Source organism: Chamaea fasciata, unplaced genomic scaffold, assembly GCF_029207755.1.
Source record: "Chamaea fasciata isolate MVZ Bird 193981 ecotype frontalis unplaced genomic scaffold, bChaFas1.0.hap1 SCAF_7, whole genome shotgun sequence".
NCBI classification, from domain to species: Eukaryota; Metazoa; Chordata; class Aves; order Passeriformes; family Sylviidae; genus Chamaea; species Chamaea fasciata.
In genome coordinates, this window is record NW_027094092.1 from 1,965,214 (window position 1) to 1,989,337 (window position 24,124).

At 45.4% G+C, this 24,124-nt stretch overlaps 1 protein-coding gene across 5 annotated transcripts in view; it reads right to left on the reverse strand.

Annotated features, from left to right (window-relative positions):
• Nucleotides 1-18,353, reverse strand: part of MICAL2 (microtubule associated monooxygenase, calponin and LIM domain containing 2) — a 116,955-nt gene extending 98,602 nt beyond the window's left edge. For all 5 annotated transcript variants that reach the window (XM_066187204.1, XM_066187203.1, XM_066187202.1 and 2 more), the window contains exon 1: nt 18,267-18,353. The gene's annotated coding sequence lies outside the window, so the exon portion shown is untranslated. The remainder of the gene's footprint in view (nt 1-18,266) is intronic.
• Between the last annotated feature and the right edge of the window lie 5,771 nt (nt 18,354-24,124).

Here is a 24,124-nt window from a genome sequence, read left to right on the forward strand (position 1 = left end):
CCAGGACCAACAGGAATGTCAGATAAGGAAAGCTGAGAAGTGCTGCTCATGCCAGGTGGCTGCCCAAGAAGAAAGTGAAGATCTTGTTACAACTCAAAGGGAAGCAGTGCAAAAGGGGCAGAGAGAAAGCAGAAGTTAAAGCAATGGCACGTGCACAGACGAATCCATAGGAAAGCTAATGTCTCCAGTCTTGGCTGATATTTCCTGTCAGCTAAACAAGCTCTGCTACTGCAGACAATCTCGAGAATACTGCAAAAAGCAGCTCCACTCTCAGGGCAATTCCACTGAGTATCTCCAGTCAGATGGATGTATGGAGCTGCTTCACATCTGCACATGGAGTCTCTCAGCAGCAAGCTGAGCAAGCAGTAAAGTTGACATTTATGAGTCATTACAGGAAAATAACATAACTTTTTGACAGCAGCACCATACAAATTGCTTGTCAGCAAGATCTCGAGGTACCATCCACAAAAATTAAAAACCTCTTTCGGCTTATTTGTCCCACTGGAATGAGAACAACCCTAATTTAATTCAAACTTGAAGCACTTAAGTTCTTCCTTAGTCCCTTAATGCGCTGCTTCTAATACTTGAGAACATGTTCCTCGGGGAGATCGGGAAAGGATTAAATTCCTAGCATTTCAATGCCACTAATCCTGATTCCATTTTCAATACAGCCCTAATTCTGCCATGTTTACTAAGAATAACTTCTTTTATTTGGCACGCAGGATACAATGCTTTTATTGTTGACTTAAGGTTAGAAACAAAAACAGAAACAGAAGACTGTGTTCTGCAATGTCTCGTAATCAGAGTAGTTATCTACTCCAGCCCTTCTTCATCATCAGTTAAAAGTGCAGCGTTTCTGCTGCCTCTTTCCCTGACTGAACTGTCTAACAGACCAACACCATGACAAAAAGTGAAGTTTGCAAGTGAAACTGGCACTGTTACAGGACCTCCTGAGCTTTTCAGCTTAGCTTCTACTGGGATGCACTTTGTTTTTGTAGAGACCATTTTAAAAGTAAACATTTCTATCTGGAGGAAACACAGCTTTTTGGTGGTTTGGTTTCTTCTTTGCATGTTGTCCTAAAATGACATAAAAGGAAAAAAAGAACTATATATGATTCTGGTAACGAGTGAAGCTCTCATTTGCTTTGCTTATAAAACTAGTTAAAAGCACGTTGGTCTGAAATACTAGTTTTGTGCTGGCGACAAACAGACAACACATTCCTCAAGATGCACAGCCCTACCAGAAACATCAATGAGGGAAAGCTGCCTCTGAACAAAGCCTCACAAACTGTCTCTGTAAACAGCCAGATCACTCCCCTGTATTTTTATAAAAAAGCCGACTTCCACAGAACGCCTGCAAAATAACTTTTCGGGCCAAGTATGGAATTCAAAACAGCTCCTACTGAGACACTGTGTGCCCATGAACTCACAAGGTTACCATACACACTATCAGCTTGTTTTGCCGTGGTTATATGAGACATTTCAAACACAAGCCTTCCAACAAGTGCTGCAGTGCCCGTTTAACCTGCTGCAGCTGGAAACATGTGCACGAGTACACTAAGGCTTGGCACCAGATATTTTGCATATGTTCACAGGAAGCATAAAATAGAATGGCCTATCTGTAGGATTTTATCTGCCACACAGACCGAGTCACATTCCACACGTTTTAAAGCTGGAAGATTTAAAAATGGTCCGGTTTGTTTCTTGATGTTACCGACCTGAGCTTGGCTGTGGGATGGGGGCTCAGGCCTCTGCCCCAGCTGGGTCAGAGGACACAGCACTTCCCAGCTTTCAGATAAATCCCACCAGAGAACTGGCAGACACAGGGGTCACCCCCTTCTGCTGCCTGCACAAGAAGTCCCGTCCTGTGAGCGTCACTAAACCCCTCAGGTGCTCATTTTGCAAAGCAAAGGCACAGGTTTTTCCAATGAATGACAATACACTGCTTTCCAGGCATCCGTATACAGCATATACTCAAGCTACTCATCAGAAACACCGTGAGTTCTGAAGAATGAGTTCTAAAATAAAGACATTTTCTTTTGATTTTTTTTTTTTTAATTTTAAAGCAATGTTGTTGTAGCTACACCAGTGGAAATTATAACTCTAGGCCTTCGAGTCCAATGGTTTTAAGGAGAAATGTCTCTAGCTCAATTCTTATTCTGTGCAGGTTACAGTAAGTACTTAAAAATTATTTTTCACAGGGCCGCTAAAAGCTCTGCTGCAAACTCCCAAGTTTCCATACAGTCTACATCTTCAAAGGTAACTGTAGATGATTATACCACAGGCATTTGGGATTATTGCTATGCATAAACAAGATATTAAAACCTGACTCTTGTTTAGACTGGTTACAAGGAAGAACATTTTTCAGCTTTGTTGTAGCAGATGAGAAACACAAAATAAACAACAGTAGAAAGTTTATGCTGATGTTTTCCTAGGTTAGAATCACAAAAACAAAGGAAGACAGTATACCAGAAGGGTAATATCAGCCTACAAGAAAGCACGCCTCTCAAGAAAAGGCACCTGCTATTTAAGCTAGAAAGATGTTAAGGATGTAGTCTCAGTGAAAACAATTTAAAGGATAATCTTTAAGCTCTTTGAAACTCCTGCCTTTCTTTTCCTATAGTGACACTTATAATTTCAAGCTCACAAGCTGGAGCAGCGTAGATATTACTCACAGAATAGGCAGTGCTGGTTGTCTTTTGATGAGCGCAAGATTTTCTACTTTCAATAGGATGTTTGGAACGCTGAGCCAGACTAATTTGGAGAGCAAGTAATACCCTGTTTTCCATTCCCAAAATCACAGCAGCAGGGAGGTGGCAGGGCCAGACACACTGAGCAGGGATGGAGGACGGGAGAGGATGATGGAGAGGGAACTCTGGCACCACTCCTGCCCAGCTGCCAGTGGGAACTTCAACATCCCACTTCTCTCACAGCCCTGTGTCCTCCTCTCTGCTCCCCACCCTCAGGTCACGGGCATAACTTAGATGGCACAACTGTGACCATGAGGAAGACAAATAAAAGCGTACCCTGTAGCTGACAGAGCCCTGTCAGCAAAACCCCTGGTATATACAAAGCTATACCAACAAAACTGAGCCACATTTGGCAGCGGTTCCTCTAGTACAGCCTTCCCTTTGTACGCATGGGGACATAATTACGGAGGTAAATACACCATAAAAGAAAACAAACACACGAAGCAGTAAAAAGCAGACTCTCTTTGTCAGCAACCACAGAAATGACGCTGGTTTATGGCACTTTGAGAACAGGAACAATGCAGAAGGATGGGGCAGCAGGACGGGCCATGAACTGACACAGCAACGTGGGACTGCCAGTGCCTCCAGCAGGGAGCAAGGGACAAAGAGTGACACCACTCCTGAATCCCGGAAGCCTCCTGATGCCCAGACACAGCTTGTCTGTTCCCTCACTCTCTCTCTCCCAAGGCACAAAGCAAAAAGGAGCAGCGACGCTGCTTCTCTGAGAGCTGCCCAAAAACATCAGCTGGAGACACCAGAAAGCGCCCTCAGAGAACGCTGGATGCTAAAAGCAAGGTTGTCTTTTGTTTCTCCTCAGGATTACTGTGAGAAAGGAAATTAATATTTGTTCAGGGTGTTTTGAAGCAAAAATATGGAATTATGGCTGTGCTGAAGCAAACACTCCAGGTTACGTCTTGGGGGAGAAAAAGAACTGCATCGCTGTTAGTTTTCATAGATGTGTGCCAAGAGCTCTCAGGAGTGTGTTTCAGATCATCTTTCCAAGCACGGATCTGTAGATCTCTGCCCTCCAGCATGCGTCCCGCTGGTTACCGGGGCTGTGGCAATTACCCAAGAGGAATAAACAGCTGGCACTGGGGCTGCAAGACCCTCAGGGCTCCGGCCCACAATAATTCATTTGGCAGAGCTGCCCTCATCTGTAGACATCAGACTTGCAGATCAGTAGCGAGGATTAATCCATTGAAAACACAGACAGGATTGCTTTGCCAATGATCAAAGAAATGAAACATTCTGGGCAGTATTTCATATGCACACACACACATTTTTAGGAATCAACACATTCCATTGCTGCAGTTTTATATTTTTTTTTTTTCCAACACAAGGTAGCACACAGTTCTTCCTGTGGAAGGAAGTCCTCCCTTCTTTACTGGGGCGTTAATGTCATCAGTCACACTGAAATCCACGGGAACCACAAAGTTAAAGAATCAAAGAAACCCAAAAGCAGTTTTGAGTTGTAAATGATGGGTTCCTTGGGTGCAGCAATGCCAATTCACCACCAAAAATCAGCCACCGAATGGCAGTGGAGAACTGAGAAGCCACACCCAGACAAGTCAGCCAGAGGGTGATGGGAAACCAGAAGATTAGGTTAGACACCAAACACTGCTCCGAGGAGTATTTACATAAAAAGACAAAAACAGAAAGCAAGCTACTGTGTTAGCTTTGTATCTGTTTTATGTTTTTTGTCCTTGTAAACTGGACCCGCAGTTACCAGAAGAGATTGGAAAAGACATAGTTTCTGAAAGTAGAAACAGTATTTTTGGAAGAAAATGTGCAGGACAAGTTCTACCCTCCCTCTGCCCAGATTTCCCAAAAAATGAAGAAAAACAAAGTATAAAAAAAAACCCAGATAAAGATGCCAAGAGAGTTACAAAAACATGATCCATTTCTGCCGCAGGAAAATCCTCACAGTCAAGCGATAGAATACAGCCTGAAATACTAGTTTTGGGACATCCAGCAGAAAAAGAAAAAAAAAAAATAATACCCATGGGACTAATATGCCAGGAAGCAGTTGAATCAAGAAATGAAAAAAACAAACAAAAAAAACCCCAACTTTGAGGGCAGAACATCATTAAGCAACAACAGGAGGGATGACAAATGCATCACTGTTTTCACAAGGCAAGCTGAGATATAGTCAGAATTATGATTCATCTTCTCCAGCACAGCAAAGTTTACTAGAAACCATGAAACACCAAAAAACCCACTTCTTAACAGCAATTGTTCATCACACAGCCTGACTCCAGAAGGTTAAGGTTTACATTCTCTATTTAAGTCCCGTCAAGAGCACTGAAGGTCAGAGGTGGTTGCACCTTCTCCATTTAATGCGACAATGGCCATTTGCTTCCAGTCATCTCCCAAACCGAATGACCTATGCTGTAATATGCAGATGTTATCATCATGCTCTCCACTAGTCATCCATTCACTTGGAAAACTTATCTCATCATGTACCTGTATTCCACTGCATGTAAGTGGGCGGACACCGTAGAAACCCAAGCATTTTTTTTAAGTGCCAAGGCAAAGGACAATGTCGATTTTTTTCTAAAAGGTTACTTTTCTCACTGTCATCTAGTCCTAACATTTATTTTACAGTACACAAGAGTCGAAAAACCTCTTAGCGAAAGCATGATCTGAGGCCAGCGTCAACACGCATACCTGAAAGGCAACGTGCAGAGTGCATTTAAAGACTTGAGCCTAAGTGCAAAAGCATCACAGGTATGTCACACAGACCCAGGAAGTTTTAAGGCAGCGCTGCCGCTCCATTCCCATATATCGACACGAGGTTCCGCGGAGCAGCCACGGCTGTTTGGGGATCCTGAAATGCTGCCACGTGTGACTGCGTGGTGCTTACCTGAGCGTGCTGTTTTCAGGGCAGAGGAGGTAAGAGCCATCACGTCTCTTCCTGCAGCTACAGGAAGACAGAGCTAAAGCTGCTTTGGTGCCCCGACTCCCCAACAGCCTGTCATTTTCAGAAAGGGAAGGGATTAACTGGTTCTGGGTTCACAGAGTGCCCGGTACCCGAGGTGCTGATTAGAACTGGCTTTGTTAGAGAAAACAACAATTCGGGAAGGCGAGTGGTTTGCAGAAAACATCTTGGGTCAAATTAGTTTTGCTTTAGCTGAGCCCACGGCGCTGAATGCCCTGGGCACCACGTTCCTCCCTCACTGTGCCTGCTCTGCCAAGAGCAGGGACTGGGGAATGGGAACAAGATTGGAAGTTTTTTACCCAACTGCTGATCAGGAAAGCCAGGGCCCATTCAACCAATGTGCCTACTCAAAGCAGACCAACCAAAGACACTGAAGACGTGTTTCATTATTCGAGTTCCTTAATACACAGTTCAAACAGCTTTAGTATTCCCCAATTTATAGAGACCAAGAAGGAAAACAGAGAACTGATCTTCAGAAAAAAAGGATGGAGAGAAAAAATGTATGAATCTAAATTATTCACAAAAAAAATACTGTTTAGTTCTCCACCTTACAAATACAATTTTTTTAAAAAAACACTTTGTTACTGAGCTTGTTGGTTTGGACTTCATTCTGTTTCTCTATTAGCACAGATTTCTCCCTCTCATCGGCATAAAGGTTAACAGTATTGCTTTTATTTCACTGAAATGTGTAACCAGTTCTTTATCTATGCTCCCGTTACCAAGATATAGTTTACTAGGAATAAGGAGCTGGCTAATGCCCTAATACTGTATTACCAGTGTGATTAAATAGCAACACAACCAGTGCCCCAAAAGCCATATGCACAGAACAGGCTTTGTTGCAGCATCTTTCAAAAGTAGGACGTCCTTGGAGCTCACTACACAGGCTCTGGGAGGTCCTAAGCCCATGAAAACAGCACAAAAACTCAGCTTTTCTACCCAGACAGGGATTTTTTTTTTAATATACATTTTATCCCTTTCAATAATTGCTTGGAACTGCTACTTGGATTACCAAAGAGAACAAGCCAGCGATACACTGCATAAAAAAAGTTTGGGACAGCTGGCACACTAGGTCCAAAACGATACAATTTGCATGTTATGATCTCACCCCCATCAAGGGAAAAAAAAAATTGAGTCAACATAAAAACGAAATCTCGGGTGAAGATTAAAGGGTATTTGTATCAGCTCTGGAAGCAAAAATTTCAAGAAACAGTGCCTTCTTTTGTGTGCAAGTCATACCACAGCCAGATGCTACTTAAAACTCTCTCACCAGTGGCCAAAGTAAAAAAAAAAAAAAAAAAAAAAGAGAGAAGCAAGCTCATATGCCAGGCCAGGTATTTCCATAATGCATTTCTAAATCAGAAAGGAAGTGACTGCAACAGTCACTGAGTCAGTCCACTTCCTTAAGGTACAAGATGAGAGGTTTTACCCCTGCCCTCATTCCTGCCAGCGCAGAGCACCGTGAAGCACATGAAGTTCAAATCCCCCAGCACCACCTATGTGCAGCACAGACTATCCCAGCACAGGCTGGGAACATCCCTGTCCCCTTGGTGCTGCTCCTGGTGCAGCTGGGCAGGGCTCTCAGATCTCCTCTTCCTACCAAAGCATGACTTCTTCGCTGATGCCATCAACTTCAGGAAACTCCTTTCAAACGGGGCCCACCAGAGAGACCGGGCTGTGTCTGGGGAAAACGGGCTCCTCTCTAGCCAAATTCCCCTGCTGCCTCGCACTGCCCTGTTCAAACCCACACACGCACACAGATCCAGGGAATATTACACTGATTTGGCTTGTGCGCACACATTCCAGCGCTCCTGCTGCCACTAATGACGTGGAGCCTTCCAGGAGAAGATTTTGTTGTGTTTCATTTGATGGTTTATCTGTCCACCACGATCCGAATTCCACCTCCCTCCACCACACACGGCAGGGGCTCTTCCACCTTTGCTGAGCAACAGCCCCGCCAGAGAACACAACCTGAGGGAGCAAAACAAGATAACACTGAGAAAAACCTCAAGAGCCTCGGTAACCAAGGGTTTGCTTACCAGACGCCCCAGTGCATAAATCAACGACATCCAGAACAGTACATTCCTAGCTTTCTGTGATCGGCAGGACAAGCCGATAGGGCTAGAATCCTGTTTTCTCCCCTGGACAAAAGGTGCCGTAGGTTTGCGTAAAAGAAGACGACAAAAATCGTGAAGAGGGACAAGTTACAGGTGCTGAGTTTGCTGCTACAACTCTCCTTATGTTGCCCAAGAATACGTAAACAGAGTCTAAGGGAGATTGCTAGGAAAAAAAAGCGCAGAAGGCAGCACTTCATTGGATTCCTAATATCCAGCATATCAACTAACTGCGAATCAACTTCTGCAGAGCCCATTTCCCCACGGCATTTTGGCAGGCAGCGTAGGGCAACACGCAAACAGCTCACCTCGGTATTTTCAGGTCGGTGCAGCAGCAGGCAGAGAGAACTCTTGCCTTCCAAAAACAGAAGCTGACAGCTCTGCACAGACCCCTTCAGCCCCATCTCCCTGCTGCTGGGGCAGCTGCCCTTAGGTGGCTGGCTCCTTTTACCTTTCCTGGCAGAGCCACTCCAGAGTCACCCCGTCTCGTCTGGCAGCTCTCTGGCAGAGCTCTGATCATCTCCAGCGGGTTAAAAGGTCAGCTGAGCAAATCTGCTTAAGGCAGAGCCTGGCAGGCAGGGGCAAGGATCACAAGGACGTGCGGCACGGCCACTGCTAATGTGGCTTTGCCACTCCGGGTCCGCAAAGCGCTGGAGCGGGAGAGGAAACACCCTGGGCGCAGTGCACCCAGCTCTGACATTCTGGGCTTAAATACAATAAATACAACGTCCTTGCACTCCCAGATAGAAGCCCCAGATCTTAGCAACAGCTACCGACACAATTACCAGGTGGCTTTCTCCCCTTTCTTGCCTACGCCCTGTTTTTCTGATCCCCGCGAGGCTGTGCACACCAGTGCACCTCACAGCTCAAGGCTGACAATTTTACTGCTGGAAGTTTAATCAAAAGCAATGAGAATATATTATTCTTATATAATCTGGAATACAGGCTTAGAGAGGAAAAGAAACAGGTAAAGGCAAAGGAACTGAAATGACCAATTAAAGAACAATTTTGGTGGAAGAAAGGAAGAACCTTTGGCCCAAGTCCCGCTGCCACTACGACGCTTCCTGACAGAAGTTCACAACAGCCTTTGTAAGTGACACTGACCAAAACCTCCAAGCCACAGCATATCTTGAGTGAAATTTTTAAACATGCTACACAAGCAAAAAGCTCAGCTGTCTCCACCCCCCCCCCCCCCGAACGTTGGCAAGGTTGTCATCCGAGTGTCACTGCTGTAAAACAAACCCAGTCATCTACAATTGCACCACGGAGAGGACGGCTCTGCTGACAACAGGGGAGGGACTGCACCTGCCGGGGTGTGCCAAGTGAAACTCACCCTCAGCACAGCACATGACTGAGCACGTATTGGCTCTGCCAGTACCCAGCCACCCAGCTGGAAATAAAGAAAATTTCTCCTGATCTCCCCCCTCCCACCCGGTGGTGAATACAGGTAAGGCAGAGCGTTGCAGATGAAGTTGGAGAAGCCTTATGAACAACAAAAAAAAAGTCCAACGTAGCACAAGATGCAGAACAGCTCTTCACACAGGACAGTGACTACGAATACTCTTTTTAAGATTAAACTTTATCAGGTAACAAACGTCAGAAATGTGGGTCCCATCGCCAAAACCAGGAAGGGAATGCAGCTACACTTAACGGAGACTGTCCATGTGAATACAGATCTGTTTGGTAAATAAATAATTAATGTAAACGTCACCTTTTTTTTGCTTCATTCCGATTGTGAGAGGTAATATTCATGTTGCCGATACTAGTTTCTAGTGAGGACGTCCAAAATAACCTCTTAGTTTTCATTTTAAATTCACAGACGTGGCAGAAAAGGGAAAAGCTCTCACTCCTCTGAATATTCTTCCCAAAGAAATCAGAATCATCATTATAATCACAACAGAATCATCAGCCTAAAGGAAGAAAACACTGACTTAACCTCCTCCTCCAAAACTAAAAGAAACACTTATTTCAGCCCTGCGACTGGCAAAATATCCCAGCTAAATATTATACAACAGACAAAGCCCAAAAGAAATTGAGAAAATGTGGATTCAAAACACGTGGTGCTTCTTGATATAACAAAGGTGTATTTTTTTTTCATTAGAGAAACAGCCATTAAACCTAAACGTGGTGAAGGCTTCCATGAACTCATCAGAAGCACTGATCACAACCTTGCAATGCCTCTGGAAACCTAGCAGGGAAGTTGGGCAAAGTCACGAACTAAGCTGGCTTCGTAGAAGTCCCAGTAACTCTCTCTTGCCCACACTTTTAATAAATTTTGCATGTGGTTTGGCCTGCTGGCTGGATAACAACTGATTAGGCAGAGAGGCAAGGAAAACCTTGCCATCCTTTGCTAATTCAGGAGAGCAAATAAAACTGAAAACTAGCGGTTCACATTCTTTGTTCGCTACAACTATTAAAGCAAAAAAAACCGGGGATACATCCGCGTTAATATTTACCTCCAAATTGAATCATCTGTGCAAAGGTAAATCTGCTATACTTTGTTTGTCATTCCTGGATTTATCTTGGAAATTAATGAACTAAGAGAGACACTCGGATACTTACACAGCTGTTTTTCAGAAGCCAGTGTTCGTAGTTCTGCTGGCTTGAGATTTCAAACGAGCCAAATTGCCTCGCAAGCATGTATCCCACCAAGCTGTGGGTCAGAATGCACAAAACTTCACGACAAGAGGCAGAAGTTTCACACTGGCACTGCTTTGCAGAACCACCTGACCGTCCTGAAGGATGCATACGGGTGCTGCCTCCGAAAAAGCTGAGTGAAGAAATTCTGTCAAACACAGCATTAAGTTATTCATGTGTTTTACTGAGCGTCAGGCGGAACCTTGGACTAGCCTCTGCAGGGGAAGAGTACTGTGAACAACACACGAAAATACCTCACCTCGCTCTGCAACAGCCACATAGTTCTTTCTGGTCTCTAGTAATGCCTGATAAACAAAATAATTGGGAGACATGCTCTGATTCCCTAACTGAGTTTGCAGATGCTTCTACACACAAGTTACTACTACCATCAATCATTAAGTCAGGTAGTAGCTGAAGAAGCAGCTATAGGCAGGTGTGGTCTGTATCTAAATGCATAAATAGGGCCTTAAGATGTCAAGCTTCTGCACTTGTCATGAGAAAGGATCAGAAATTCTGCTGGAGCTCCCTAAGTGCATGCATTCAGCAATGCTGGAGCCCTCTGTGTGAATGTATTCTGCAAACAACCACAACTCTTTCCTCAGTCAAAAGGAAAACAGAAAGAGGGAAAATAACACCGCCCTTTGCATTTTTGCATAGGCAAGCGTGAGACAAAAACCTCGTGGCTCTCCTTTCCCACATAAATACACAGAGGCGGATGCCTCACTGTGACTTTTCATTCCCAGGTGGGAAGGAAACTGGGAGAAAAACCCTTCTCTCTGAGAGAGCGGCCAGCACCCAGCTCTGCCAAGCTCCCGGTGCCTGTGCCAGCACCTGCTGCACCACATCTCCCAAAGCCACATCTCCCTGCCAGGGCTGCCAGCCCCAGGACACCCTGACTCTGCTCTGAAGCACAAACCTGCCCTGCCCGAGGTCAGCATCCCGCTGAGTCCCCCTCCAGGGGAGAACTGATGATCCCGGAGGAACAACGCTGTTCCCCTCTGTTCTCTTCTATCTTTAACCTGAAAATTGATACACGCAGTAGTCATCAGAATTACTCCACAGGGGATACTGAAGGCAGGTTTTTTCCCCCTATGACATGCACAAAGCTCGCCTGGTGCACACTAACCAATTTTCCCGTCTGCTTATCCAAGCATCCCAGCTCCTAATAAGATGTGGCTGAGCTGTGGCACTCTGTGGTTGTGCCTCCCTGCACCCTGCAGAGCAGCTCTGCAGTAGGTGCCGGGGAGTGTCACATCACCCATTGATGCCTTGGGTTTCACTTTCATGATTTTCACATTCTGTGCTGCCCAGGGGTGCAGTTCTGAGCCTCATGTTCAGTGCTGGTGAGCTCCCTTCACAGAGTAGGGAGACAAATCCTTATCCTCCTGAAGACCAAGGACAACTTTCAGCCCCAAAAGCACAAACAAGGGTGGGCTGAAGGGAGGAACAAGAAGGATGGGACCTCACAACCTGAAGCTGGAATTGGACAATTAAACCCCAATATGCAAAGGGGCCAAAACTTATAAAAGTGTGAGAACTCACGACCAGTTAGCCATTGTGTGACCATTTTGGGTCCACCTTGGGTGTAGCCCTGGCCAAGTCCTGTCCTGCCCAAGGTGTATCCTGGAGGACTTTCAATCAATCCCTACTTTATTCTCTAGCTCTGCCCAGTCTCTGTTTCAGGTCAGCCTTCCCAAGGCATCACCAGCACCCCCGTGCTGCAGCTGCAGCTCGGATACCTCCTCCCAGATATATCCCAGGACAAGGTCCAGCACATCAGTAAATATTTGCACATTGTCTCCAGTTCCCTCTGCACACAGGGTTATTTATACACCGTGGCACACGGCATGCCCCTGGACAGGGCAGCATCACACAATGCTGTGTGCCAGCAGTGCAGGCGACAGAGCCAAGCCGGCCCCTGCTCCTTGACACTCTCGTGAGGAAGCAGGTCACAAATGGAGTGATATCCTCTCCGTGCACTGAAAAATGTACGCTATTCATTTCCAGGGAATAAAGTTAACCACCCTAACCCTTCTTCCCTCTCACAGCCCCCCCAGCAGAAAAACAGAAAGATGGTTTCTTTTGTCTGAACAGGTTCACTGCGATGTATTTAGCTCTTTACACAAGCTTTACTCTTCCTAACACATTTTTGGGACACCTGATGCTGACTTGGTGCAACAGCAAAGTTTCAGAGAGTAAACACAGCAAGAGGTATTTGATTGCATCCACAGACTCAGTTTTTGAACGCACCCAGAGTTCACATTTATGGAGCTTGTGTCCAAGCCTTAACCACGTGCGTGTTTCTGACATTCATTCAACCACGTCAATGTTCTGAACACAAATACTGTACACAGGGGTGTCAGCTGTTAATTTTAAAAGTCCATACATAGGAATGGGAGGAACACACTGTATTCATACTCTGAAATCTTAAAAACGGCTCCGGACTGTTGCATTTATCTTACCCAGGGTTCCAACACCAGACTTTTAACATTCTTCTGTCCCTACAGCCATGTAATTACTGAAACAATTTTATGAACTGACAGAAACAGTTGGCTGCATAGGTGGCAACCTTAGGAATTTGTAGCACCCACTGAAAGGGGAAAACCAAATACCAAGCAGAAGGCCAGGAGATCAGATCTATCTGAATGAGAACTCATTCACATTAATTATCCAGGCCCAAATATCACATTCCATCAGAAGTTCTTTGAGTTCAGCTGGGATGGAAAAGAGACCTGGAGAAGTAAGCTCTTGTGTCAGGATGCTCACTCCTTTACTGCCTCTGAAAGGAGAAAAGCCGTGGCAATTCAAGTGCACAAGCAGATCCTGTGTCTGACCCACAGCTGGGTTGAATGATGACATGGGGGCAATTAGCACTGACTGCATATTTACCGCCTCAAAGCCAAGCCCAACACAAGCCCCATTTTTTTTTTTTTCTAATCAGCTCAGATTGCTATTTGAAATTATTCCCCAGATCAGCACAAGGTGCCATAAAGACAATCAATAAAAACCAGCCTGATAACAAGCACATACAATAGGTGAACCTGTATGAAAGGAGGTCAAACTATGAACAAGCAGAAGCCAAAAAGTAGCCAGTATCTTGCAAAGTTCTTGTGTAACCAGAGGGTTTCCTCAGCTAGAAAGGGTGCCGGCAGAGAACACTGCATTCCGTTCTGAATTCCTCCCTCTGCTTTTAGCAACTGCCTTCAGAGCCTGCATTTGTTTCTGTAAATCCTTCTGTGCTGCTCCCTGCGTGCATGAGTTTAGAGGGCAAGGGTATTGCACATCCCTGACACCACTAACAGATGGGGCTCACCTCAGCCAGTAACACGGATTATGGTCTTTGCAATACACTCTTATCCGATTACACACAAAAAAGAATTCCGCTATCTGCCAAACACGAGTCTTCTCAAAGAGAGGGCAAAATTTGTCTTCTGCTCCAACTCCTGCTCTGCTGTTCACAAAACTGTCCGTATTTTTTTTTTGCTGCACTCCATCACACGTGATTTGCATATCATAGGCTAGGAAAAAAAAAAACCTTGGCAGATTAGAAAGCCTTCCAGTTAGCTACAGGAGTCACCTGTTCAGGTAAGAAAATGACTAAAGCTGTTATCAGGATCAGTTATTTTATTGTCCTTAGTCTTCTAAAAGCAACACTATATAATAAAAATATCACGGTTCCAGTGTCTCACCACCCCCACAGCGAAGAATTTCTTCCTGACAGCTAGTCTAATCCTGCCCTCTTTCAGTTTAAAGCCATTACCCCTTGTCCTATTGCTACCTGTCCTTGTAGAAGGTCCCTCTCCAGCTCCCTTGTAGCCCTTTTTGGTACTGGAAGGGTAGTCTAAGATCTGCTGAATTCCCATAAGACTATTTAAAGTTGATTACAACGCATCCCTGCTTATTCCCAACAAAAATTCTGCAAGGCTTCGGAAATTCTGTTTTGATGCTTGGCGGTGGCAGCAGCAGAGAACGATGAACTGCAGCACTCCTTTGGGCACTACTGCAGTCTAAACAGGCAATAAGCTGTGAGCTTAAAAGGTCTGAGAAGGATTTATCGTGGACTAACGGATCCAAAGAAACTGCTTTTGAGGAAGCCAAAACTCCACAACACACAATGCCAGGCACAGTCATTTTAAAAACTGAATTGGTAATGTCCCCTTGGCTGAATGCAGCAACTGGAGAAAATGCTGCCATTATTTCTCCAGAGAACAGCGGAGGAGATGCCAGAGCTGAGAACAAAAGTTTAAATCTAGTCCACAAACTGCCATCACACAATTCCAATAAACGGCCTGCCTCACCAGGTTTTGCCATCACAGCTCTAGGAGGCCAAAAGCAAGAAGAAACCAACCCAAGTTTCCTCCTAATTACATCAGTGTTACTGGGACATTGAAATAAGAACCATCAGAATTTGATTAAATATAAGCTATGGCAGTAGCATGCTCTAATTTGTGCTGGGGTACCACCTACCTTTCCCAACACAGAATGGAGTCGCTCTTTTTCCTCTCCCCACAGAGTAAATTGCCCACAAAAATTTGGAGGAGATAATAAAACCCCTGAAAACAAAACCCCCACTGAACACAAGGTTATCAAGCCAGAGCAGAAAGAGGGCTTGACAGCACAAGCTCAGATTTAGGGACAAGTCTGAATTTTTTTTTCCTTTCATGGAACTAGGAGTCTAAAGATAATTTTGGGGAAGTTTTTACTTGCTTGTAAATGTAACTACGCATACACGAAAGAGTTAGTCATCTTCTCCAGGTCAAAAATAAACACAGCAATTTCCAGAATGTGTCACAATACAATATTAACTGCCTATCTGCAGTCACTGAATCAGTGGACACTTAACAGCCTTAATTTAGAATATCCACATTTTCCTGAATCAGTCTAATGCACCTTGAAATTGTCTTCGTTTTAAGGGAATCAAAACACACCATGCCCTTAAGAAGCAAAGCCTCTTCCACTGGGAAAGAGAGCTTTTCTGCTGACGCCAAGGGGAATCAGAGTGAGGCGAAGGGACACAGGTTACCAGGCACTCACAAATGTCACAGCCACGTGGAAGAGTCCCAATGGGGAAACACACAGCATTTCAAAGTTTTCCCTTCAGTTTTCGAGGTATTAATTATAAAATACCAGAGCAGCCAGACAGCTGGAGCAGATACAAGGTATGCGAGAAAAGAGGTGAAAGACTTAAAGCATACTCATGGAGAAATAAGAGAACAATCACCTCTCCTGTTTTTTGGTTTCTTACACTTAAGCATCTCCAGCCAAACCATAGGCTCTCTCACCTCCATGAGGAACGGGATATGGACAGGAGACTAGAAAACCCTGCTGCAGCACATCTTAGTAAAACAAAAACAAAACCTTTTCAGATCATACTTCTAGATTCCAGGCGAAACTGAAGGAAAACTGATCTCCCCCACAAACAGCACCACCCTGATGTCAGGGATCTGGTAATGCTATACAACTACAGAGCAACATTGAGGCAATGAACTAAAAACAAACAAACAAACAAGAAATTCAGAGTGAAACAGAGATGATTTCCCATTTCTGTACGCTTTTCTCTACACTAATTTGTTAAGAATTCACCTGATTTTACCGACAGGGCAGGAAAAGTCTCATCACTTCCTGCACACCACACGGCAGGAGCAAGTGGAATGAAGCACGCTCCAGTTTCCCTTCAGAACTCCGTTTCTCCACCACACACTCTTAAGACGCACTTTGCAGTATGATTTCCTAGTACCACGAAGAGAACAGCGCCAACAAACTTCAAACAGCGTTTTAAAAGGCGTATTTGTCAGGTATCAGCGCTGCAGGTCTGTTTAGCGCAGGGAAGGACAATATCGCAGCAATAAAGCTGATAAGGAGAACTCAATTAAATGTAGGAGCCAAATGCCCTGTGACAAGGCAGCCTCCCAGCACGCAGACCCACAATACAGGGGAACCAAGATGCAGCGAAAGGACTGAGAATTTAGCAGCCCCAAGTTTTAGGTGAGGAAGACCACGGACTCAAGTCAGGGTAGTAAAGTGGCTAATTATGCCTATGAGCTGCAAGTAAAATGGTTAAAAAAGATAATTTTTCTATTCTAAAGCTTGTATTTTCAAGGAGAGAACTGTGAATTTGTAGGTTCTCTCTATTTCTAAAGAAGTGAAGCATGACAAAAACTGAGACTGACGTAAGACTCAGTTTAAGATCGGGGACATGCTGCGAGTTGAGTCAACACAGTTTTAATTCTTAAAGCCTTTAACGACCTCATAATACAGAGAGAGAAACTGCGTAGTATCTCTGGAGTTAGGAGCAAAAGCCTGTTGCTGCTTCAGAGCAATTTCTCAGACGCGTCCTCCAGAAAGAATAAACCCTGCTGTTTTTAGAGAAACACCCAGACACCTCAAACCAAGCCCAAGTGAGCATACACTCACTTAGAGTGCCTGTGTCAGTGATAACAGAGATGAATTCCAGTTCGCTTGTCAGATAATCTGTTTTCCACCCGTGTAATATAATTAGCACCCAAAATAAAGTGGCGAAATGAGGGAAGCAGGATGCCCTCTTTTCTCCCAGATCAAGGCACTTCGTGAGCATCAATTAGATGTTAATGTCCCTGGGAGGCAAGCGTGACAAGTCTCATTAAGCCATTTTAAAGATTAGGACACTGAGTCACAAGAGAGATTAAGAACTTCCTCAAAACCAAAAGCAGAGTCAGAGAGGGGGCAGCTACACCCCAGCTGGGACTGGCAGCAGAGGACTGCGCTGCTCCACCTTACTGCAAGGTTTAGAATCTCTAAAGGAAAGAGGAAAAAAAAAAAAAAAAAAGTCCACGCTCCCACGAAGTTTCCTGGCCATGCCAACACGCCTCCGTTTTGTCCTGCAAGGGACCATCCTTACGTACAAGGATGCAGTCCTATCTCCACGCTCACATCTCATTTCGGCTGAAGGCACCAACGAGGTTGCCAGCTGTAAACAGTTTTTAAAGTCGACAGGGACCTCCAGATCTTTTTCAGGAAGTTTGAGAGAGAACATAAAACTTTTTAATACTGGCTCAACCTTACAGGCGTAGGGCAAATAAATCCACAAGCACCAGTCCACAAGCCAGCTATCTGAATTCAAGTCACACGCCGAATTTACACATGAAAAACGGAGCGAACACGACAGGACAATCACTATCACGGGTTAACAAACACTTCAAAGCGCGAAGAGAAACTCAGCAGATGCCATCCTCAATTAGCCCAAAAAGGTGAGCAGAGAAGGATGTTACGCTGATTAACACTCTCATTAGGACGCGTCCAAACTAATAGCCCACTCCACTGTTGGAACACGTTTGGAAAGCGCTCGCCTGCCTTAATCGCAGGGTACTCACGGACCGAAAAGATTATTTTGACTTTTCCTGCGTGGCCGTCCCAGCCAGCGCGGCGTCACCGCCCGGGAGGGCTCCGGGAGCCCCGCGCCCGGACGTGCCGGTGGGGTGGGGCACGGCTCGGCCCGGCACGGCTCGGCACGGCACAGCCCGGCTCGGCACCGCCCGGTACGGCATTGCCCGGCTCGGCTTGGCACTGCCCGGCACGGCACTGCCCGGCACGGCATTGCCCGGCACGGCTTGGCACTGCCCGGCACGGCTCGGCACTGCCCGGCACAGCCCGGCACTGCCCGGCACGGCTCGGCACTGCCCGGCACTATCCGGCCCGGCACAGCCCGACACGGCTCGGCACAGCCCGGCACAGTCCGGCCGGCCCCAAGCGCCGCCGCCCGCGGAGCAGAGCCGGCTCGGGGCGCCCCCCCTTCCTCCCTCCCGCCCGAGTGAGCGACCCCCGCGCCCGGCGCCGCTCCCGGTCCCGCCGCACCTGCTCCGCCCGTCCCGCGGACCCAGCGGCTGCGGCGGCGGCGCCGCTGCTCCTCATGCTGCCGCCGCTGGCTCGGCTCGGCACGGCTCGCCGGGCTCGGGGCGGAGCCCGCGTCCCGCCCGCCCCGGCCCGGCCCCGAAGCCGGCCCCGAAGCCGGCCCCGGCCACAAGGTGCCTGTCCCCCGGGGCCCGAGCGGCGCTGCTGTGGGGCTTTTTCCCACGGACGCCGCGGTGTTTCCGCGCCCCACCTGCCGTGGGGGAAGCGCTGCCAGCAACGGCGCGGCGTGGGGAGCTCGGGGCGCTTCCTTCTCGGCTGCTAAAGCTCTGCCTCTGAGGAAGCGTAAAGGTTGTCACATATTCGGCGGGTTGGGGAAGGTTTCGGTCAGCAGGTAAACAGAAAACCGCGGGGGAGAAAGTTCAGGCTCGGCTAACAGCGCCGGCACTGTGGCTCCCCGGCTCCCATCAACAGTAACATCTTGCTGGCGGCAGATGTGAAGTTGTACGGAAAACAAACAAAGAAAAACAAGCAGGAATCACTTGAAGCGCTGCAACAGAAAGGGCAAGTGAGCTAAAGCCCGTATCGGCTAAGCTGAAGACTTGACGAAAGCCCCAGCAGGCCCACTTTATAAAGTTACACTTTATAGGTGACCTCAGCCGAGCACAAATATTTTGACACGGGCCACGCAGTCAGCGCGCCTCAGTGACGCTGCAGAAAGGCTGTGACAGAGCAAGGAGCGGGACCCTGGCCTGCCATGACATGAGCTCTGACCCTTTTCACACCTGAGCCGAATTTGAAGCGGCTTTTGGATAAGGTGGAGAAAAAGCAAGTGTGAAAGTGGCCCTCTTCATCCATCCACGGCTGAACGTAACATAATCTCTAGTGACCCAAGTGGTTTAGCCAGCTCTCTAAAATGTTTTGTCGATCTTAAGGCACGAATTTTGTTGTAGAAAATGCCTCTCGTTTGGGTTGAAATTTGTCTTCTAGTTTTTTACATCGTGCTTGGCTGAACCCAAGTTTTACTCAATGATTAACTTTGAATTGCAGTATGTTTGTCTACTGATTTAACTTCAGGAGATTAACTGTACTTTTTCCTCCAAGTGATAAAAGCAAGAATATCGAAATAATGGTGCATACCATTTGCCTGTTATCTAAAAGACTATCATCTTTAGCAGCCTTGGAGAAGGCAAGAACAAGGAATGAGAAAAACCTCTTGGCAAACTTCCAGGGAAAAAAGTGATCTGTAGTTAGCAAAGGGGGATGTGTGTATGAAAGAAATCATATTTCTATGATTTTTACAAAGTCTTGCTAGTTTCAGTCCACCACAGAGAGCCAAAGAACCCAGAAAATATAAAGTCTGAAAGAATTTAGCCCCTACTGGGAAATATTCCAAAACTTCTTTCTTTAGGATAGATGTTCCTTTTTGGTTCGGAAAGATATTTGCAGCACCGGTCTCCCACATGTCTGTTCACCTTCACAACTGTCCTCTTCCCTCCATGCCTCTCAGAAAAAGTTGATAAGTCCATAAAAAGATAACCCTTTCCTGCCAAGTTCTTCCAAAACTTTTCTGCATCATCAGGGGCTTCATGCAGACCAGCAGGAACCTTGCTGCTCAGTAGCTGCAATTAGTGTATTTACTCATTGTCCTTAACTGTTTTATCTTTGAAAGTGGCTGAAAGATGACTGTATAATTCACACTCAACTATTATCACAGCCATCGTTAAAAATTATGTTTCATTAGATGTTACTTAACCAGAATTAAGAAATTCTTTATCCACAGTCACACCTACCTCTCTCCAAAGGAAAACATAACTGAGATACAGTCTAGTCACTCTGGGCCAAGATGAACACGCATCAGTTAAAGATTAGATTAACAAGCATTAATTAAACCACCAATCTGGCGTTACATGGGGCTCTGTGGGATATCCTAGCCCACCCTCCCTTCTTTGAGGTGTGGGACACACAAGCATAAAGGGAAATAGCGTCTTCCCCGGGTGCTGCACAGCCTCCCCTTCCCCTGAGACCAAGTTCCTGACCCTTTTTTCAACAATGTGGCTGCTTGGTAATTTTTTTTTTTTTGTTCAATCCTAGCCTGTCCTCCTCCTCCACTGAAAGGAGAGGAAAAAGAATGGTCCTTACAAAAAACAATCCAGCCTCATTAACTGGAATAAAGCTGTGCCTGCAAACTCTGCTGTAGGATGTTGATCCCTCTGTGTGGCTGGTGATGTGCAGCACTCCCTTTCCTGTGTGCAAGCCTATCTATTCAAATTTTTGTAAATGGATTCCTATCTACATATCCAGCACAATAAAAGCCCTTCTTGTGGTATTCAAAAAACTTGTCTGATCCTTTCTGATGAACTGTGGATGTCTTCAAAGTTAACTGAATTTTTCACACAAGAGGGATGGCCTGGTTGTGGCCTGGCTCTCAGGAGACCATGCTGAGCTCCCTCCTCAATCATTTGTTTTCTTGATGGCTTGGAGAATTCATCATGTATCAGCTTGTGATCTGTGGGGTGCAGGTAATAGGACTTCCTTCCCTTATGGGAGTTATGAGGATGAAACCCTCGTATGAGGCTGAAACCTTGACGTTCTGCTGCATCGTGTGAAAGGCCACTACGGGTGTTTTCCTGCTCTTGGTTTGAAGTTGCTCATCATACTCATCTCTGGTGAGAATCAGTAGTTAAGTACAAATGTTTGTGTTCTCTTCCTTCATTAATGCTCTTTTGGTTTATATCAACATGGAAAGCCATTAGGGTGGTTCTTTGAAAGGAATTTTGCTTTAGAGAGTGAGGAAAAGAAAACAGATCTAAAGAAAGGAAGCTGGATTCTTTACGTGGGAGCATGTAATTTTCCTGGGGCCTGGAATAGCTGGATTTTCTTACCACATGTGCAGGAAATAGCCCTTCCTACCCAATCCTGGGTGTATCAGATAATACCCTTAGCATATAAAGGAACTATTCTAGTGTGAGACACCTCCGAAACAACATTTCTGTTCAAGTTTCCAAGCACATTAACAGATTTATACAGGTCTATTGAGGCGGAGTTCCAAACACTTTGATTCATTAGGAAAAAGCAGACACAAGTACCTGTGAAGTATACACTGCTAATTTTCTAGCCTTTTTCCCACGGGAGTTCATTTGTTAGGGAAGTTTGGGGATGGGTCCTTCATCATCCTGCCTTCCTCCTGAGAGCGGTTTCTCACACGCTTGGTGCTGCTGCTGCTGCAGAAACAGGAACGGGTTCCTGTTCCAAGTGCAAACCCTCCCGGCTGCCAGGGTTTGCATTTGCCCTGTGTTGCCCCTGTCCTCTGAGAGCTCTGACAAACCATCCCTGAGCACACCTGGCCAGTAACACACCCCCAGGCTGGCAGCATTAGTCCTTCTTCCCTCCGTGCAAATATTCTTGTTTGGGCTTTGAGCACGTGTGGTTTTAGTTTTGCACGTGTATTTTCTGTGTTTTATTAACAAACAGGCGTTAGAGCTTGTCTGATGCATGTTACTGACACAAATCTAGGAAACTTCACTCTTTGGGTCACGTGTCTTTGCTGGCTAAATCTCCCCGAGGCTGAGTAGGATTTTACCGCGGTGAAATTTCTAATAATATACCAAGTATGGGCACAGAATGATCTCCTGCTCCTGTATCATTCAACATTAATTGATTCATTTCCCAAGACACTTTGCTAAATGCAATTTCATAGAGAGCCAGACCAGCTAGCCAGCACCAGCCTCCTCAAAGTCTTCAGCTCATGAATCAAAAAAATTCCTTCTTTGAAGGCAGAAGAAATGAATCAGAATCTCTAGGATAACTTTAATTTTAGCAAGGCATGAAATTATGGTCCTGTACTTATTCCTGTAGCAGAGTCACGTCTCAGTGTCGTTTTGCTTCGTTAAGGGATAATGTCAGCTCTGGTGATGTTGTAATTACAAATCCTGGAAACATTTTCTGAGTTCTGAAAAGCAACAGTCACAACCCTAAGAAGTTTTAAACCCCTCATGGGGCACGTATCGTCTTGTAAGGTGTATTTGAATTTTGAGATTTGACAGATAATCAAAAAAGGTGGACATTATGAAGGGTGGAATAAACCATTATTACAAAGAGTTCCATCTTTTTCTTTCCTTCTCGTAGCCAGCCTTTTAGTCAGCTGTTAAAAGGTTTAGTCTTTCAAAAGGATATGTTTTTATTATTACCTTTAGGATTACCTCTAAAAGCCTTCATTTTATCAATGTTAAGTCATCAAGAGTTTATTCCACAGATCTTTTATACTTTCATTCCTGACGCTTGGGTTTGCGTGCTCAAAAGAATTAAAAAAGAAGCTTTTGATTCTGCTTTGATTTGCAGAAGTCAGTACTCTGAGAAATACATGACAGATATCAAAGCCATGGAGCTGCTTCTGTTGAAATAAATGTCAACATCTCACTGACTTCAGAGAGAAAAGGATCAAGTAATTAAGTGTTGTTTTGCATGGATTCCAATAGGCTTTGGATCAGGCCTCGTTTCCCCAGCCGGTGCTTGCAGCGTTGCTGCTTTGGATTGTGCTGACAAACGACTCTCTGTAAAACTAACCCACCGAGCTCAGCGAAGCTGATAAGATTTCCTTCCTGCACTGCTGTGCTAACACCTTCCCTGAAAATGTGCTCTGGCTTTGGCCATACTTGATTTCAGATTAAGGCTTTGCAGAGAAAAACGAAACTTCAATGTGATAAAGTGATAAAGGAATTTAAGTTCATGTAGACTCTTCCGAGCCAAGTGATTCCAGGCTTTGTGCAGCTGGGAAATAGATTCTTCTTTGCTGGGGTGCTAAAACATCTGCTTGAGCCAGTAACTGCCAGCTGCTTGAGGGATTGTCACATTGCAAAACAGGCAGAGAGGGTTGCGATTGTATCAGGAGAAAAACACAGTGCTCTGTGAGAGACCTGTTGGGGAAATTTTGTGAGAAAAGAAAAAAAAAATCAAATCAAAAAAAACCCAAACACACAAACAGTGGAAACAACTCACACACCTGCATGGAAACAGTTCCTAGAATGTGGCTGTCAGTGAGTAAGGGGAACGTTCTGTAAACACATTCTTAATACAAATTAACTTTTCTGTATGTGTTGTCAGCAAGAACCTAGATTATTTCTTGTCTGTGGGAAACCTTCTGTCAGAGACAAAGATCACTTTCCACATGCTTTGATCTTTGCATATTAAATCTTAGCAGAGACTTTATTTAATTAAATGTTATTTATGTTTTGTGGGTGTTACTGAACAAAGACTTCCCTGAGTGTCATTAATGGAAGAATGACAGAGGGTTTGAACCAGGGAGGGCCGTCACGATAAATCTGAATGCAGAGATATTTGGGGGAAATCGTCATTTCTCAGACAGCTGAACACTCAAACATACTTGCCTAACTCAAGGGTGAAACCACAACACTTCTCAGTGCCGTCCTTCAGGTCTCACAGATCCTTCATTTTTGAGTTAGACACTTGTAGCTGGTCTGTGCTGCTGAAATTGTTTCTTTAATTGCAGTGACTCCATACACAGAACGAAGCTGTGTTAGAGGGTCAGTGCTGCATCCCAGGGAAGGAGGTATTCCTTTGGCAATGGCAGAGTTCACTTTGGGAGATTCTGGTGACTGATGGTTTACTGTGCTGCGTGGCACTGTGTTAGAGAGGAGGTGACCTCACTTCTCATGCTCAGCCAGGAAGGAATGGCCAGGAAGAAGATTCGGTCTTTCGTTAAAATTGTCTAACCCAAATGTTTCTCACTTGCTCTATGGAGATAATAGAAAACAACCAGCAACTGTTGGGCATGAGTTTTGTCTGTTATACGTTATTGTCTGTCTTGACAGCAGAAAATTAATAATTTATATGTATCCAAGCCC